The sequence below is a fragment of the Rhea americana genome, unplaced genomic scaffold (genome assembly GCF_003343005.1).
Source record: "Rhea americana isolate MKP2758 unplaced genomic scaffold, rheAme1 scaffold_13, whole genome shotgun sequence".
In the NCBI taxonomy this organism is placed as follows: domain Eukaryota; kingdom Metazoa; phylum Chordata; class Aves; order Rheiformes; family Rheidae; genus Rhea; species Rhea americana.
The window spans coordinates 4,359,490-4,372,037 of NW_028185372.1; the positions used below are offsets into that span (position 1 = coordinate 4,359,490).

At 38.7% G+C, this 12,548-nt stretch overlaps 1 protein-coding gene across 5 annotated transcripts in view; it reads left to right on the forward strand.

Annotated features, from left to right (window-relative positions):
- GHR (growth hormone receptor) overlaps positions 1 to 12,548 on the forward strand; it is a 130,128-nt gene that overhangs the window by 45,955 nt on the left and 71,625 nt on the right. The window contains exon 3 of one of the 5 annotated variants that reach the window (XM_085326385.1): positions 810 to 976. The exons of 3 other annotated variants lie outside the window; for them this stretch is intronic. The gene's annotated coding sequence lies outside the window, so the exon portion shown is untranslated. Of the gene's footprint in view, positions 1 to 809; positions 977 to 11,968; positions 11,993 to 12,548 lie in introns of those variants that run through there. One more of the 5 variants, XM_085326386.1, reaches the window with a different exon arrangement.

Here is a 12,548-nt window from a genome sequence, read left to right on the forward strand (position 1 = left end):
AAATATATGCATATACACGTTTTTCCAGGGAAAGAGAGCTTGAAAATGCTTGTTGTGACATTATATATGACCAGTCTTGGTTTAGATAACATTGAAATGATGTCCAATTTGAATGTATGTATTTGGTGCGATTCATTTCTGGAGTGTATTTCTGTGAGCTTAATACAGTTACTGTAGGGATAAATTTGAATCAAAAACAGCACAGAAATATTCTGTGATATAAGAGATCTAGACTTGTGATTATGTATGCAATAGAGCTGGGAAGCCATTATCTAGCATTAAACAGTTACATAGGATTTTACAACCAGCTTCTGTGTACCATAACAGTTTCMTGCAGCTTAGCTGTCTATTTCTGTCTAAGCATACATAAATGTTATTTTATTAAACAGAAGAGAAATTCTAGAGTTTGTTTGTTTTGATTGCGATATAATAAAGGTAGAACTTGCCACCTATTGTCTAGATTTTAAATACTTCTAAAATCAGATGATTGAACTCTATATGCGTTCATTGTAGCATAAATCTGTGCCTGAGAGACTTGTCTAAGAATTAACTTTAATTAAGAAAATTAAATGGTGAGAATAGTGGAAAAATTGCCAGTTAAATATGTATGTAAAGTAGGCTTAACATAATAGTCAGTAGGGATCTCCTCAACCACAACCTTCTCTGTTGTGATTACCTTACCTTCTCTTATAAAATTATTAAGCACACTTTTTTATGAATGATTTATCTAGTTTTATAGCTGCAACTTGGTAATACAACCATACAGAAAGCTCATTTTATGTTCTGTTCTCGTGGCCTTCTGTGCCCAGCATCCCTGTTGTTCCCCAGCTAAGCAGCAGTGCAAGAAGCRCGTCTAGAACTTGGAGCGCCCAGCGTGGACTCGGGGTCCGGACTCACTGCTTAGCGCTGCTGCTGGCTTCCTCTACGATTCCACCACCTTGGTCAACTTCGTGGTGTTTCAGTTTCCTGTTTGTAGGTGAGGGCTGCTAATACTTAACTTCCAGATAGGAACAAAGCATCCTGATACGCAGGAGATGTTGTTGCTCACATAGCGTGCTGTGCTTGATTCTGTACTAATGTTGCATTACCAAGGCAGAGTTGTTACCTTTTGCGTGACCCCCTGCTTGGAAATTGATACTGGATCCCTGGATGGTACAAATCATTTCTCTGATGCTTTCTCTTGTGGAGTTTTCCCCTAAGTAAACTAGACTAACTAGACTTGGAGAACATTTTGGCACAGGGAACAGGAACTAACTTTCTCCAAGGATGATGTGATCATAGGGGAAGAGAGATTATGCTGACCAGATATGCTAAAAATTACATACCTGTAACTTGCATTATCTGTGCTAAGTTAGTTTTAGATTAAGATAAGAATTTRAAATGTGATAACTGTTCCTGAGTAGACCTGCTAATGACTGGGCTTTGTATATTCACCTTTTAACATACCTTTGGCCGCAGCAGCCCTAGATTCAGTTTTCTGGAAGTGGATTTACTGCTCAGCTTTTCTGTGAAATTGAGGCATTTAAAGCATTAGGCACAGTGGGAATGTTCATCTGCACATTTTCTAAACCGAGATTAATCAAGTGTTCTACTCAAAATAATGATTTTGTTATCCTAAATCAATGTGTAGCATTTTTCCTTAAAAATTAAACAGATACCTTGTTACTTCAAGTCTGCGATACYAGAAGTGGCCCATAGATGTGGCAAAATTTGTGTCTTACTGAATTTACAATCCAAATGGAAGATAACACACAAGGAACAGCTTTAAATAGATTTTGACAGTGTTGGTAGTTCTGCTGAATATGCTGGAAAAAATTTCAATATCTGGCTGAAAGTAGCAGAGGTGTTTGTGAAATAACTGCTCTAAAATATTCCAGTAACTGAAGTTTCTTTAGCTGTTAACACTTATCCAGCTATCGGGTCAGCCCATTTCTCTCATTTTAAAATGAAGATCTGCTAATTTTCTTCCTATGGAATACAGCATACAGACTGCAGAAACCATTTGTGGCACTATGTGCGAGTGAGGAAAGCTAAGAAATTGGAAATAAAGCTGACCGTGATCTCTTGCTCCACATTTTGAAAGAGCTTATAGACTTAAATGCCTTCTCTCTTTGGAATGACCTTTTAAACCCAGGGAAGAACGTACCTAAACTAACAGTGTCAGTGTACAGATGTTACATTGACGATAAATATATCCGTCAGTTTAATACCAACATGCCCTAATACTTTTCTCATCAGACAACTTCTTTAGTGATTTTAGGCTACCACAAACTATATATCCACCATTTGTGGTTACGTCCATTAGCTTGCTACTAGGATCAGATCCAAATTCTGTGAGTGCTAGTGTTACAAGTAGACCAAAAAGGTGTATATTCTTAATTATAAAAACAAAAACAGCCTTTTTTTAGTTTTATTATCTTTCCTCATAATTTTGCTTTATCAGTTCATCATGCTGATTGAAGTGTTCGCTTTTTACCAGCTAATAATACTACTATCAGTAGGACAATTTAATGTTAAATGAACTGAGTCAAATTCTGCTGCTGCTGAATCATGTTACTGCAAATTTGAAATCAAAGCTAAGATTCAGTTTGAATGGGTCTAGCAAAGCCAGATGTTATGTCCTGGGGAAGGGCTACAGGCAGTCATATTTTAGTAACAAATATACATAAGGTGGAAAGGAAACTAACAGGGTAAGCATAAAAATATACTGCCCCAAATATATACTTCTTTAAATGAGAATATTCCATGTTTATTGTTATCCACTTCTGCTCTGGCACTCTGCTACTCTTTAACTCATACAGAATGCTAGCTAAAACATCTCGTAAATAGTCTAAGAATTTTTTGTGAAATTAAAAATAGATCTTTCGGGGTAAATATACAACACTGAACCAGTGAGAACAATCAGATTGGAATGTAGGGGAACCTATCTTCCCACAGTTTTATGTGCTTTAAAAAGGAAAACCAGCAGAAAGTTTTGCATTGTAGATATTACCGTAGGGTTTATAACATGTGACTAGTAAAATCTTTGCAGTGATGTGTGAAAACTAAATCTGGATTTTGGAAAGGTTAATTCTATTTTTTCACACTTAGCAGCAGTTGACCCACTGTTAGTATAGCAAGAGCAGTCTATTTTACCCCATCCTCCCTCAGTCTCTGGCCGCAGTGGAAGCAGCTATTTTCTTTCACCACACTTTGCAAGCAGCTGTCCTCTTCCCATCTCTTTCCTTCCTGGGCAGTTGCCATCCCACTTCCACCATCAGCAGGGGTCGAGAAATATGAAAAGGGCGARGAGGAGGGCAAGGAGCTGTTCCTGCAGAAGCAGCTGCTCCCCATACCTTCCTCACCCAGTGCAGCAGGAGGAAGCCAAGGTCTCCTTTGGGCTGCGGTGGCAGAAAGGAGAACTGGAGTGTTTGGGCAGTGGTCGCTGCTTTAAGAGCTGTGCTTCTCTGTGCAGAAATGGCACTGGCTAAATGGCACCATTTCATGGCCTATACATCTAGTTTATGAACTACATACCATAAACGAAAACCTATTTAAAGAATCATACAATCCTTAAAGAAAGAAGTGCTAGTCCTTTTTGCATATATTTTTTCTGTACAGCTCTGCCATCATCTCTGTTCGTGCTAGAGCTCCTAGTAACAGCTGCTTGTTACCCTATCAGGTAACTTTCAGCCACGCCAGTAAGTTAAATGTACAACTCCAATCATGACAAATTTTTCTTGGGAAAAAGTAGCTTTCAGGTTGTTTTGAATAAGCTAGTTGCATAAAAATCATGCACAGCATGATATGTATTTCCTACCATWTCTGCAGTTTGGTACCTCAACATTTCAGGTCCAAAACTGTTTTTAAGATCTGATGTGAAATATGCATGTAAGTACACAAAGCAGTATCTACAGCAAGATCTGTAACAAGTATCTATATCAAGAAACTTAAGTGTTACACATACTTTAATCATTTAAGATTTAATAAATCCTTTTCCTCTAATATGAAAAAATAAGACACAGGGAAATTAAAACACATCCATAAGAGCTCTACAAGTTCTACGTTTTGGGGACTTCAGTACTCTGTAAGAATATAGCTGTTGAGTACTTCTCTGGCAGCTGAGCTGTTCGTGAGAAAGCTGGCTGATCCACAGTTTTTTTCCTGTAAATTGTAGCTCTCTGCTATAGGGAGTGTGAGATTGGACGATAGCCTGCCTTCCTAGGGAGACAGAAACTCAATTCCAAGCCAGCCAAAACCAGACTCCTGTTAGCCAAGAAACTAATTTAGTAGACCACCAAGTAATCCTGCAATTAATTGTTCTCTGTGACCTACAGAACAGCTAACATCTGTATTCATTTTCTAAGCTATGAAAAGGCTACAGACTTTGTGGGATTTGGGTGGTTTTTTTTAACGTGGAGTGAGGGCACCTTGTATGAACTTACATTTAGAGCCGGCTGTGAATATGGCTGGTCAGGTCTCCGTAGTCTTTCTGCACTATTCCTGTTAGAATTTGCAGTAGCAACAACAGAAAAATATCTTACGTGAATGAACTATACTGAGTTATTATTTCCTCTTAGTGTACAAGTTCAATCACCTGTTATCAATTCTGATTCCTGAAGGCAAACTTTCATGCAGTAAGTGAAATAAAAATCAGGACTAATTTGTACATCAGGCTAATTTCAAACTCAAAGCTCCATCTACTGTGATATTCTACAGTTCTGGTAATGTTGGGCTAAATGATAACCTAGGTCAATGCGATTTATCCAAGGCTGCTCTACASCTTGTAGTCGAACTGGAGACTAATCAGTCCACTGTGAATGTAGTTGCTTATACACATGATTCAAATGTGATTGTTAAACATCATACACATTTTGGGAGCAGATGATATCATCATTAATGACCTTTAAGAATATGTATATATTTGAACTTTTGTGGTAAGTTTTTTTTTTTTTAATGGAACCTTTTATCTCTGCAAAAATAAAGTTCCCTCGTTAAATTTAATCAGTGTAAGAACCACAAAAGGGGCAATCATGCTCTTTCCTGAGTAAAATGAAGTAAGTTCCCCTTGTGTGCAGAAAGCTTCCACATACCAGACAGGTGAGACTAAAAAGACTGCAGTTTACTCCACAGAGCCAAGTATTGAGTAGGATGATATAAACATGCTGATCAGAGAGAAGAGAGCCAGTTGCTCTTGAGTGTTTTGCTGACAAGTTCGTGTGAAAGCAGCCTTGCTCCTTGTTTCAGTATGGAAGTGGATACAGAGGCAAGTCTGCTGTTCAAACTGTAGATGAATTAAGCTTTAAGATTTAAATTTAGCCTCATACAGGATTTATTTTTGCAGCTAGCCCTCACAAAATCAGTATGAGTGTAAGCAATAATTCTGGTAGCGGTGGATGAATGATCAGGCTCTCAGCTGTTTCTCAGGGCAGATGCCTTGCAAATTTTGTCTGTAAACATCTACTTACTCATGATCCTCTGTAAAATAACAGCAGAAATGGGGAAATGTGAATGTACTGCTCCATTTTCTTGAAAAGTAGTAGAATCTGCTCCAAAGATTCACTTTCTTAATTGCAAAGCGTGCAACATGATGGGCTTCCTGGAGGGGAAGGTGTTGTGAAGCAGGCTTGCGCTCCCCCTGCCAGCCAGCCAGGCATCCCCTGAGAAGCTCTTCTGTTTATAATGCAAGTTTTAGAATATCTGTTTTTAAGTTGGTAGTTCACCTCTGGTAGGTTAGACCCTGAAGGGGATGCGGTCCATCCCTTGCCCTGCGCCTGGGCTGTGGTGTAAACGCAGGCGAGCCATTTCCTTTCCCAGTGTCTCCATTTCCCCTTGTGAAATGGTTAATGACACTCACCCCCACTGTAGCCTGCCTCAGGATTTGCTGACCGGAAAGACTGTCTGAAAGCATTAAAAGATCTCTGAAATAGATGTGGTACATCTCCTTCAGTATTAGTACTGCTGTTTCTGTTGCTTATTTTGCAGAGAGGTCTTAGTTGGGGTTTTCTTTGAAGAAATGTTGGGCATTGGACCTGAGTAACCCCTTTCAATTTCAGTTAAAAATTTCTAATTATGACCTGTCATCTCACTTTACCTTTCTCATTCTAAAATATAGCCTTCCTCATAGTGCTGTGCTAACTGCAGGTGCCCGCTTAGAAGATTAACTGGGTGGTTATCATCTTCACTAACTCTTAACAGGTCACTAAATCTAGAGATTACCGTGCATGGCTTTTTGGTTTATTGCCCTTAAAAGGGTCAAGCTGGCTTGATCACTCACTATGTAACCCACATCTCTACTTCCTTAATAAATACTCTCTCATCAAAATACTTTCTTGTCTCATCAAAATATATTCTTACCTCATCAAAGCATAACATTTGCATATGTGAGGTGCTTCATTAAAAAAAAAAAAAAAAACTTCGGACTTGTTATTTGGGTATTTTAATTTTCAGATCTTACCAATGCAAGGAGGGGGAGAAGTGAAAGGACTTTTTAAAATTTTATCAAATGTCCAGACAGATATCAGCTCTCCTTCAGGAGTTCCTGCTTACCTCACATAGACTTGTTTTTGTGACGCTGCATGTAAAAGTACTGAGTAATGTTTTTTTTCATGCTGGTAACATTCAGTTACCAGTCTGTCAGTTTTGTTGATTTATACCAACTAAAGATCTAGCTTATGATCTTTTTATATGGCTTTTCCAAATGTTTTATGTAATCCTTGAATGTACTAGGCTACTTCTTGGTAGATGTGCACAGCTTGTATATTCAGATTTATGTGGACCTGAAGCAGCAAATCAGTGGGGAATAGGGCCACGGAAACAGTGCTCATATGATTTTACAGGAGAGATGTGGAAAGCAGTTCCACACATTGGTTCCCATTATCTAATATGTGTCTGTTTATTTTTTACTTTGAAACTTTTTAAACGGAGAATTTTACTTGAAATTATTTYGAAAAGCAATTTTGTTGAACAGATACAAAATCATATACAAACTCCTATATCAGCTTAAACTAGACTTAAAGTTAGTTTCCATCCATAAATTACAGATGTAAATTAAGTCTGTATAAATCATTGCTTATACTGGTACAAACTTCTAGACACAAAGAATCGCACCAACTTAAATGCACTATTTCCAGTTGTACTTTTTGTCAAGCTGATGAATCTTCATATRTTGACCAAGCAGTAGGAGATGATGCAGGTAGCAGCATGTGAAGGATTTCCTGCTCCTTTCTGCAGATGACCAAGACAAATAAGTGACTACTTTGACTCACGAGTGGCCATCCTGAAATCCTGCCAAAATCCTTTGTCTGCCAGCTACTAGCTTTCATTTAATCTGGTAGTTAAGTCAATAACTTCCTTAATGCCATATGAGCCTTGTAATGTATTGTTTAATCTGGTTTGCAGCACGTAAATAATTTAGCATGCATTAGACCACATAACTCAGTTGTCTCGTAGTAATGAGCTGTCAAATAGTCCCATTAGTCTAGGATAAGTATCGGGTCTTGAACTTGGAGTTTTACAGCTTCTTGAAGATGTTTTCCCTAGAGGAAAAAGTTTTTGTGTAAATACTATTGCAAATGAAACTCATAGAGAATTTTTCTGGAATTATTCTTTGAGATCTGAAAGGTAGGTTTGAGTTCAAGATTATTAAAAGAAATTGAGGTACTTTTTTCAAAAATAATTAGCTACAACCCAGCCTTGTTTCACCTGAGGTCAGCAGGACCTCATTTGCAGTATAAAATTTTTCTTGCACGAGCTGTCCCTGTCCATGATCAACTGATCATATCACAAAATAGCTCACGAGAGCAGATGCGGACTTCTGCACTGAAATTTAATTTATATTTGCCAGAGTGCTAGTTAGTATACTTAATAACTCCTGTGGTACACAAATACTAGCACACAGAAGAAGGTTTACAAAGAAAATACCAGCTGGAGCAATAGATTTGGCCTGCTATATAAGTGTGATCTGGTAGCTGGTGTACRAAGGTTCTTTAATATTGAGCATGTTAATTATCGTGCAGGTTACACTTGTGTTCCTGCCCGAACTCCCAGTAATGTCACATAGGTTGCTTTCTACCAAGATTCCTATGTTCAAGGTCTTCATTCTGTTGGGTTTAAAGAACTCTGCTAGGTGAATTACTTAGCCATGTTCTCATGTTAAAATAGCCTTGCCTGTTTAAAAGATACAGAAAATCAAGATACAAAAAAGCTACTAAGTAATTAATTATCTGTGTAAGCAGTTATAATAAAATGTTTTTTTGTTTGGCAGCTTAGGTAAAACGATGKTTTTTGATACAGATTACTAGGAGGAGATTCTAGATATATTTTCAGACATTTCTTGTCATAATATTTGACATTATATTGATGCATTATGTTTCTTTAAACAGAATGGAGTATGTGTTAACGCAGATAGAAAAATTCTCTCACTTTGCAATATAGTATACAAATAACAAAACAAAGAGCTGGATTTTGTCTTTTGGATGATTATTAAATTAAAAAAAAAAAAAGAAAAAGAAAGGGCCTGGGAAAAATTATTGAAAAAAGTTGAAAAAGTGTTTATAGCCTGCAAGAATTGCCATTCCCATAAAGAGGCCTGAATCCCCTTCCTTAGTGACACAAGTACATGTAAACCCAGTGTCAGCTCAAAAATTCCTATCTTCATAATAGCAGCTGGATGTTACCATGACTTTTAGCTGAGATGCATCTACTTTGCAGCTGTGATATCTTTTTTGGGTTGAAAGGGAAACCAAACAATGAAGTGTTTCCCGGTTGAAAACTTTCATACCTAGGTGGTAGGCAGAACCTTAAAATATAACTTTAATTCACTTTTAGCAATTGTCTTCTGAAAGAGATGATCAACTAATTTTACAGCGAAGGTCCTCMCTTGCAAATATCTTGTACATCAGGTTAGTGTTGTCAAAGCATAACATATTCTGTTGTAAATAAAGAATTACTATGATATATGCCACAGCCATCCGCCTTTTAGTTGCTAAGCCAATTTCTGGGGCTATCCCTTTGTTAGCTTTCAGTACAAGTGCAGAAGAATGCTCAAACTCTGGATTCATTGAAAGGCTCCTTAACAGCATCGAAGAGCTGATAATCAGTTGGCTTGTTGCCCTTTTTTTCAGTTTAAATGTGCCATTTCCAGTTCCAGTACTTAAAATTATTATAAATTCTTTAGCCTATGTAGCACTCTAATGATATGAAACCACCTCTGTTCCATTCTTCTAGACTGTCACAAAGAGGAGCCTTTAATAATCCTCAAATTGGTGTCAAACCATGCATAATAATYGCAGTTTTATGCCAGAGACCTTCATTCTTTAATAGTGGTGCTTCCCCCACCCCCCACCTTCCCCAGAAATGCACTCTGTATAGGAGTTTTTTTACTTGCAGTGCATAATTTTGGTTTCAGTGATAATGAATTCTGATTTTTTTTGTAACCTGGATTACCGCACAGCCTAGGTGAATGCTGTGCGATTCGTATCATTTGAGACAATTTGTTGTTTCTACTTGTTAACACAGCTGAGAATATAACACTGACAAGGAGTCTATAGAAACAGGCTTTCTTCCAAGCGCTGCTGCTGATTCAATCAAACTGTAATATCAACTCGCAAGGAAAGAAGTCTTGAAGTGCCCGGCCCTTGCAGACTGCGTTGAGCCGAAGGGCTGTGACTCGTTTCGTCTGCAGAATGACTCTGTCTTATGGCATTCAGTGCAATGAGGCTGAGCAGGCAGAGGGATTTCAGCTACGCATACGGAGCCAAACCTGTTGGTACTACGTGACGCAAGCGCAGGAGGAAGATTTTCTGTTGGCAGCACAAATCTTGCCGTGAGATCACTTGTGAGAAATACACACGCTGCAAAAATAAGTAAATCATAAGGCCTTTTCCCTAAAATAAGTTTGCAAGAATATGTGTGTATATGTTTGATCTGTACATAAACGTATGGTGCAGTGCAGCACAGGACTTGAGAGCCCGGTTTAACGATCTGTTTTTTTTCAGCTATCGTACTTACTTGGTGATGGAAGTATTTCTGTGTATTCATATGTGTTGTAAGTTCTTGTGTCTTTGCCTGTTCTTGATCTGATGGAATGATGAGATGTAGCAATATACAAAAATCTGAACTTTTTCAGACTAAGCCTTCACTCAGTAATTTTGTTGCACAGTCTGCAGCAAAAAAGCCACCTTTGGTTCTGGAATAGTCGTACGTGTGTTACTTTGGCAAGCAAAACTGAACTGAAGGAGGTTATAGGGGAAAAGTTTTTCTCATATTTGGAGTTCAGTGAGTTAATGAAGATGGCAAAAGCAGAAGTCCTTTCTTAGGCACAGTTTAATGAACAAGAACAGAAAGGTTTTCTGTACTCTCCTGTTGGTCCTCTCAAGTTCAGGCACTATCTAAACCTTAATATTTTACCTCAAACGGCAGTTCTGTTGTTAAGCAAAACTCTTTATGACTTATTGTGGGTTTAACATGGTTATCTGACCAGAGTAGGTGGAAACCATTCTGTAGATTATAGCTGTACAATTTCTCTTCTCAAAGATTTTCCTAGCCTGGCTTCCCCCCATCTATACTGACTATATTTATGTCCCACTGGAGAAGAGTTGTGTTCAGATTCACTTGTGATTGACCATACTCCAATATCACTATATATAAAAAAAAAAAAAGCAAACACTTTTTTTTTAATCCTTTTTATAACTCCTGGCTCCCTTTCTCTACTGAAGCAATTAGCCTGAGCTGACCTCTAGCCAAATGTTCCTGTGGTCAGGTTTCAGCTGCCTTGAGGACAGTCAGCTGTTGTAATTTTTTTCTGGTTTTAACTCCCTTCCTTCCTGCAAGCTTTAAGAGTTGGGTGAGATGTAGACTATTATTCCTTACAATAACATGCATTACAGACACTGAAATTTTTTGTCCTTTTAAGTGGCAGGGACTTTGTTAGTGGCATTTGTCTTTCATCACRTACAGGAATAAGTGCTGCAGGACAGATACTACTACACCATAAAAGATCAGTTTTCTCCTAAAGCTGATGAGAAGCAAGAAGCTGTCTCTTGCTAGGTTAACATTGCAGCCTCTAAACAATRCTGTTCTTGTTGGCAGCAAGCTTACAAGAGTGGTTCTAGAGGAACAGCAGTGGATTTTTTCAAAACAAGTGTATGAGAATTTTTGCAATAATTGTCTACTGATGGAGGAGATGGCACTTCAGAGGAATCTTCTCAGAAATTTTCTCCTGTATGACTGAAAGCAGTACTGTGATGGGGCAGCTCCTGCTTTGGAACACATTTTCTTCCATGAGACCTCTCTTTAGTTGCCTTTACCGGAGCCATGGCAGTACAGCATGCTCTCGGCCTCCAGCATTCCTAGAAGTGGTAGCCTTGTCTGCAGCTCTGCTGAGCTCTTGGTAGATGCAAAGGTTGCAGAATCCCCAGTGCTTCACAGCTCTTGCACATACTACAGCACTTTTTGCCTGAGGAAGATCTTGAATATGACCGTGCCTCAAGGACTCTGGCTTTGAGCTCTGATAAAGGTAGCATGGGACCTCCTGTTTTCTGCACAATGGATGGTACATGGCCTGTCCATATTTTTCGTATTTTCAAACAAGAATGGTCATGGGTTTTGAGCTAAGTCTTGCCTGTGTGTTGGCCATGCTCAGTCACCTATGGAATTTTTCTTCTGCATGCCACTTGTCTTGATAGACACTTCGTTGGAGGACCCATTTGGATTTGAACAGAGCAGCAACACACTACTGAGGCATTAAGCAGGGAATTAGTCACCTTCAGAGTTTAGGAACCTAAATTCATTTAGTGCCCTATTTCAGGCCACTGAATGTTTTGGTCAAGGTCTGTGACTAAGCAGGAAGCTGAAATGATCAGCACAGTCCTACAACTGCTCTTAAATAAGTTGTAGCTGCTGCTGGAGGGGCAATCTGTCCTCTCTTCAACCCTGGCTGCTCATTCCCACGTCTGTGCTGTCCCCACTCTGTTCCCAGGATGCATCTTTGTGGAATCATATGATAAACCAGGTCAGCGAACAGATTTGTTACAACAAATGTTTATGGAAGTTTTTTGGCTGAATTAATTTTAACTTGAACAATTTCCTGAAGGAGTTTACTGCATGTAGGTACGTAAACAAGTCTGTGAGCACAAGCAGAAGAGCAGTACTGGAATGGGATTGGTTTTGTCTGCAGCAACAAAACCTCATTCAAGTTTCAAATGATTGTTGACCTCTGGGACGTATTTGCAGACCCCTGGGTTAGCACCCYGGCTCTCAAACCTCTCTTCTGTGGAGGAAGCTGAGTTGGCTTCCAGCCACAGCAACAGGTAAAGGGGATGTTCATGTTGTGGATGGCTGCGTGTTAGAATTGATGCCGTCCTAATTACGGAGTTTTTCRGTGTGATGTGGTTGTGAAAGCTGAAACTCTGTTCACAGATGTGCTTTGAAAGACTGATTCCATTAATGATATTTGTGTGGAGAATTCCTGTGAGTTTTTTTTTTTTTTTTTTGAGGGGGGGGATATTTTTGTTGTTGTTTTCTTTTCATGTTGTTGGGCAGGAAGAAATAGGAAAGTTTAGAGTAGA